This window comes from Kogia breviceps, chromosome 2, assembly GCF_026419965.1.
Source record: "Kogia breviceps isolate mKogBre1 chromosome 2, mKogBre1 haplotype 1, whole genome shotgun sequence".
NCBI lineage: Eukaryota > Metazoa > Chordata > Mammalia > Artiodactyla > Physeteridae > Kogia > Kogia breviceps.
Window position 1 is genome coordinate 186,944,885 of NC_081311.1, and position 7,087 is coordinate 186,951,971.

The 7,087-nt window shown below is 40.2% G+C and overlaps 1 protein-coding gene across 1 annotated transcript in view; it reads left to right on the top strand.

Moving 5' to 3' along the window:
• ACSL3 (acyl-CoA synthetase long chain family member 3) overlaps positions 1–1,124 on the top strand; it is a 127,241-nt gene extending 126,117 nt beyond the window's left edge. Inside the window, exon 16 of the mRNA XM_067026982.1 lies at positions 771–1,124. The gene's annotated coding sequence lies outside the window, so the exon portion shown is untranslated. The remainder of the gene's footprint in view (positions 1–770) is intronic.
• Positions 1,125–7,087: the final 5,963 nt, after the last annotated feature.

Genomic DNA, 7,087 nt, shown 5'->3' on the forward strand with positions numbered 1-7,087 from the left:
TAAACTATGGTTGTGGTGGTGCCTTCTGTCTTTCTTTCTTAGCCTCCACTAACATTTTCATTAGCTTCATCACTTGCTACTTACTGGGAACACTCCAAGGTTTGCTTTTGACTAGTGCCGATTGAACTATACTCCTCATTTTTTCTCATGAATCCTGGGGAGAGTAGCATTTTCTCCCTGAGGGAAAATGAAAACATGACAGAAGACAGAGGTAGCTATTATGTAAACAATAGAGGAATCACAGAACAGATTTCAGTGGCCTTTGTGCAAAGGGAAAGCGGAAGTGAAGAGCAATTCAAGTCCAGGCCTGGCCACGTGGATTAGCTTTTTTCAATGATACGATAGCACAGCATGAGAAAAAAGGAGGGCCTGACTCAAGAGGAAGTGCTCCATGTGGGATGGCTGAGCAAGTAGTTCCTCTTACAGTCCTCAGTGGACTCAGGATGAATGAGGAAAAGAAAGCCCTAAAGAATCTAAATATGGTACAAAATCAAAAGAATCCAAGAATGAATACGATTGTCAAGAGTTTAATTCTTTGTCATTGGTTGATAATAAGTGCATTTAGCAGATTGAAAATAAGCATTAGCTTGGGGGAAAAAAAATCTGTCCTTCTGATTTCAAGGCAAGCACCATATCCCTGGGTGCTTTGAAAATTACCTATCAAGTCTCACTCCTCTCTGCTCTAACCATCATGGATCTTATTCAAGCTCTCATTATTCCTGGTGTAATTTTCGAATGGTCTTTCTTCTCTGTTTTCTTCCCTCTTCAAGCTCTTCTTTCTGCTCCCAGAATAAACAAGACCTGGCCATGTCAACCACCTGCTTAAAGGCTTTTGAGGATGCTCCTTAGTCCACAGATGGAGTTGGACTCTTTACCATGGCAAATAAGACCCTACCCATGTGGGCCTCCACATGCCTTCCCAGCCTGTCTCCTGCTACCTGCTCCCACCCATCACCCCACACACAAACTAACCTGCTTCCCATTCCACAAACACACCAAGCTCTTTAAGGCCTCCGTGACTTTGCTCATGCTTCTTCCATTTTGGTTTTCTCCTCAAGGTTTGCCTCCTCCAGAGAAATCTCTTAAAGACCAATATTAAATGTCAAAATCTCTGCCCAGCAGAATCTGTTGCCTTTTCCTCTGTGCACAATTTTCTTTCTATACATACCACACATATAGCACATACATTATATCAGTGCAGCCCAATAGAAATATAACATGAACAAGATACATAATTAAAAATTTCCAGTAGCCACATTAAAACAGTAAAAAAAAAAAACCATGCAAAGTTAATTTTAATAATATATTTTATTTAACTCAATATATCTAAAAATATCATTTCAATATGTAATCAATATAAAAATTACCAATAAGATATAATAAATTCTTTGAAATCTGGTGTATGTTATATACTTACAGCATACCTCAGTTCAGCCTAAATACATTACAAGTGCTCAAGAGCGACATTTGGCTAGGACTACCATATGGGACAGTCAGCATTATTTCATAGGTTATTGTCCTCTTGTCTTTCTTCTGGTTCAGTGATGTGTTTCTCAAAGGGGACTTATTCGCCTTTTGGTATCTGTTATATAGTCCTATGTGGGGAACATAGCAGCTGAGTGAATGTGTCCTGAATGGAAGAATAATTTTTAAGTCTTGGGAATCTATGAATGTTGGGCCCACAAATGAACCATTATATTTCCTTTTATGTCAAATTCCCTTGGTAGTCTCAGTGCAAGCTATCACATAATGTTCAACAGTTCCCGTAAGTCCATTGCCAAATGGTCGATGGGGCATGCATAATAAAAATGGCCTGGATGGAAGATGAGAGTTGCACTGTTCAAGTTCCATTTGGCTGTTGTAAAATTATCATAATCCTTTGAATACATTACGACTATAATGATTGCATTGTAACTGAACACTTTTCGGGTATTTTCCTCATGACATTGACCTAGATGAATCAGCCATGCACACATGATCTAATCAATCATGGACGGCATCCCTGAATGTTTTCAGAGAAGATGGAAGTGGAGGGAAAAAAGGGATTAGTTAAATCCCATGTTATTTGATTACTGTCATCTCTGAACTCCTATCGCATTTATAACCCCTGCTGGGTAACATGTACACAAATGATCCTATGGGTTCAGGGTCACAAGGAAAACCTGTGGGATCTCTGAGAGCAATGGTTACACACCATTGGCAAAGATCCTGTTCTTTAATCCTACACTGTTACGACCTTCTCAGTATGATAGGGACAGAATCTGTGGTGGGGACTCTTGGGATTTCAGGAAGAGATTGCAAAATACAAAGTAGTGTAGCATACATTTAATGGTTTATAAACAATATCTCTTCTGGCCAGACTTGAGAATCATTCAATAACTCAAAATACAAATAATTGTGACTAAAAAGATTATCTAAAACACATGGTTTTGAATTCCTTTGCTAAAAGAAAACCCCCATTTCTATTCCCTAGATGATAATATTCAGATGAGACTCTTGTCATGTCTGTCATCATATTCACCATCACAGATCATTTTGACTTTTCCAGTGTTTTTAAATGCTTTAATCTGTCATAGTCACTCATTTATTCAAAAAATGGATCAAACTCTTATTTTCATCTCTTGCACTATGATTCACATTGGCAATGGATACTATAAAAACTATTTGTGCTAATATTTTGGAAGGTGTCTGTTATCTTTCAACATATAGATGCAACCATAAATAATTTCTCTCATGCTGTAAATAAATCAACAGCTGTAATTAAAGGAAAATCAGTTAAAAGGAGGTAACAATATTAAGACTTTGTTCCCTACTCACTTCTCTCTGTGGAAGAAATTCCTGAATGCTGGGAGCAGGAACAGACGGGGTCTTGATGGACAATACCTCGTCAAGTGGAATAGTCTTGTCTCCAGCTGTGCAAAAATATAATTACTTTGGCATGTCTCAAAAGACCCAACTCTTTTGTGTTCTGGAGAAGGGAAGAGCCAAACATGGAATAGTAATGTCACTTTTCAGGCCATTTATCAATAAAATCTAATCATTAAAGCAATAATGTATTCAACATTTACAAATTTTAAAGTTTCTGTTCAACCCAACTGTTTGAAGCACGTATGTTTTAGTATGTCTTTTTCCCCTCGACCTAGACACTGAAAATATGAGTGAAATTTGAGTCTTGTCCAAATATAAACTGAAATCTAAAGGTGATGGAAGATGAGGTGCCTTGGGGGGACCATCCTTCATGCTCCATCTGCCATGAGAACCCTCTCGAGGTTTGTTGGAGAAGTACTACATGATCCATTGTGTACCTGCCTTGTTTTCATCCTTTTCCCAGACATCCCATCCATCTGGTGTTGAGTGAAGGTGGAGAACGGCTCTGGAGTCAGACAAATCTGGTCTGGATTCACTCTGGGATTTGGGGCACGATATTACTCATTAAACAATGAAGCCTTTTCTTTATATTGTTCTTGATCTTTTTTCAATTATGTATATACACACCAAAAATTCAAATTACCATTCAAGCTTTGAAACATTTTTAGGAGATTAGATCAACAGCAAATTTAGTTTATTTTTTTTTTCCCAAGAGTGTAATAAGGGAAGAAATTCTACTCCCTTATTGCATGCCATCAACTTTAGACTATGTATTAGACCAACTGACAGATTTTCATCATTGTGGCTAATTTGGAACAGCATAAAACCAAAACAATTTTTTGTTTGGGATGCTCTTTGACTTGGGTGATTTCCAATGTGTCAGATAGCCCTGCAGTTAAGCTCAAGTATTGAACTCAGTAACAGTTTGCCCCCAGTTTTAGAAGAGCTAATCACAAAATCAAATCTTACTAAGCAAATAAAGTAGGGGATGGTGATGCTTCTCCGATAAGAGAAATATTATGATTACGATTTATCCTTGGGTTCCTTTAAATCAAACATCCTCGATGGAACCAGTTTTGCCCTACAGGGGGCATTTTTCGGGTCACAGTGATTGAGGTAGTGTTACTAGCATTTAGTAGGAAGAAGCTGGAGGTGCCTGACTGTGTCACAGTCCTGCACAAATGAATTGTCTCTTGGCCTTTACAATTATCAATTGCCCAAAGGGACATTCATACAGGTGGAAAACCTGTTTTTATTGAGCTGAGCCTAGAATCCAACCCTATTTTACATATAAACATAATGTGGATTTGTTGGGAAGGCATAGTTTTAATAATATACAGTAAATTTCCTGGGAATGCAATTACTTTGAAAACTGACGGGAGGTTATACTACTTTGTTCTGTTTAGAACTTTACCAAGAGTTAGTTTCTCTTATGGACTGATTGTGTTTCCCGCTAATTCATATGTTGAAGCCCTAACCCTCAGTACCTCAGAATGTGACTGTATTTAGAGACAAGGCCTGTAAAGAGATAATTAAGTTAAAATGGGGTCATTAGGGTGGACCCTAGTCCAGGATGACTGATGTCCTTATAAGAAGAAATTAGGACACAGATACACAGAAGGATGACACAGGAAAGATATGGCCATCTGTAAGCCAAGACGAGAAGCCTCAGAAGGAACCAAACCTGCTGACACCTTGATCTTGGACTTCCAGCCTCCAGAACTATTAGAACATACATTTCTCTTGTTTAAGCCATCTGGATTGTGGTCTTTTATTATAGTAGTCCTAGCAGACTAACGCAGTTGCTTTAGTTTTAGAAAATCACACTAATGATGTTAAAGCTGATTTTGCACTTGAGTCCCCAGCACAATGTATTCGTGTCAGTCTGCATTTGTAGCTGTCACATTCACGGTGCGTCTGCATATAGTGCAAGCATTCTGATTGCCTTATGCCTATAATATCATCACGTCTGAATATTTACTTAATGACATTCCTATAATTATGTTACAAATTACCTCTCTCTATTTTCCTTTTGATGATAGCTAGGTTAATATAGTAATATTTTTGGACATTATGTGTATAGGCAAGTTATATTACCTATGAATTTTAATTCAGAATATAATGAAGACGTTTAAAAATAGGTATCACGAAAGGCTGGCACTGGGTTTGTGGAGGTGGAGAATCACTAGAGGTGATTTGAGGTTTGCTAAAGGTTTGCCAAGCATCGGTAGGGTGGAGAGACCACCTAGAGTAGAGAGAGATGTCCGAGGATTACCAGCTATTCACCCCCAACTGTTTGGTCCTTCCCAGTCAAGGCACCAGTTGTGTGAGGGGATGAGGCTTCAAGTTGGTCTCTGACTGCATCCTTGGAGAGACCTCAAGTGGAGCAGGACCACCTATTGGAGCCCGGTCAACCCTGCAAACATCACATAATAAATAATATGAGATGGTTATTGTATTAAACTACTGTTTGGGGTGGTTTGTCATGCAGCAACAGAAAACTGGAACATGCCTTGTTGGTATTTGCAAAGCCCTTCCTTTGATGGAATTAATTTAACTCAAGAGTTTTTTGTGCTCTCACTTTTCTCCAGATCACGTTAGGATGGCCCGCACCCTCTCTTCACTCTGGTGAGGACCACGTGAGTCTGCTGGACTCCTGGCTCGCCTTGGAGTTCTGTTTATCAGGCCTCATTTGCTTTTAACTTGTTAATGGGAGGAGAGGTAATTGTCAGTCCAATGCAGACAAGTTCTGACCAATCCTAGTGTAAAGGACAACACTGTAGGATTGCATTTGTTAAACAGGAGGAGAGAAGCCTATGTTTGCTTTGCTACCTGCTTAGTCTGTATCTTACACTCTGCATTTCTTAAAGAAATTTGTTTCTTCCACAAATTTCTGGCACATTTGGTTGGATGCCAGCTAGTCCAAGTCGAGGCAGATAGAATCCATGTCTTCAGGTGATCTTGTTGCAAGCTGCCCAGCTCTGACACAAGCAAAGGACAGCAGACAAGCCATCATTGTCCCCAGTAGAGCCGGAGTGACAGAGAAGTACAGACTTAGTTCACAGGAGGCCCTGATGAATCCTGGCAGAAGAAACCAGACAATGTACCAAATGTCATAAGTGCTTTATGTGCCCTTTTCTCGAAGAGCCAACCTAGAAGACAGAATGAACAAATAATATAATAGTGGATGCAGTGTGTCTTTTTTGAAAGCACTTTGCTGTGCCAACTTCCATTGTTTCCCTTCCAAATGGTAGCCCTCTGCAATGGTCTCTTTCTCTTCAAGAGTTAGTTAAAACCAAGGTGCGTAGGAGGTTGGGTGGTCATGGGAGTTCGGGGGTTGTGGTTTCCTAGACAATGTTGAGTCCTTCGGATTGAATCCTTGGACGTCTAGGACTTAGGTTCACTTACATCATTTCTAGGGTGTTTGGGGCCTCCCACGAGCCCTCCCCAAATAGTGTTTTCTCAGAGAAGCACGTCTTCTGGAGAACCCAGGTTAGAGAAGAACTTGGGTTACCCAGACTAAGAGACTGGCTGGCTGTGAGGTTGTCCATCTTCTGAGAAGGCATTTTTAGAGGGTAGTGGAGGGGGAGGACCATCTTTGCAAGGGACTGAAATGGTTTTCTCTGGATTGGGTGTGAAGCAGGTTATCTGGAGAATCAAAACTTTATTTATAGATGCAGGAAAGAGGATGGAAGCTTCAGCGGAGGGTAAGAATATTTGTATGGGGCTTTTGGAGAGGAAAGGAATAGGGCTTCAAGAATATTTGTCTGAGATGTACAGTCACTGAAATCTCTCAGAGTATCCAGGTAGGGCTCCAGGCAATGCCCAGTGACAGGGAAGGGTGCTGAGACAAAATCATCTTGGAGGTAGAAAGAGACATGGCCAAGTCAGGCGGTAGAAGGGTCGGTGTGTGAGAGCTCTGGAACACATCTGGTGAGTTTCAGGACTTAGTCTGGGGGTTAAGGGGTAGAGCTCTGTATTGAATTTCCTGCTAAAGCCTATACGTGGGAGCTAGGACCTTATCTGCATCCCTCCCAGAGAACCAGGACGCCAATACCTTTCCATTTTGATAAATGGAATATTTATAAATGGAACGGAATATTTATAAATGTACTATTTCCTGCCATATCAATAAACAAAAGATGTTACAGTCATCTGCGATTGCACCCCTCAACGTGGGACGGTGAACCCTGAGGAAACTCAGGAAGGAAAGAATACC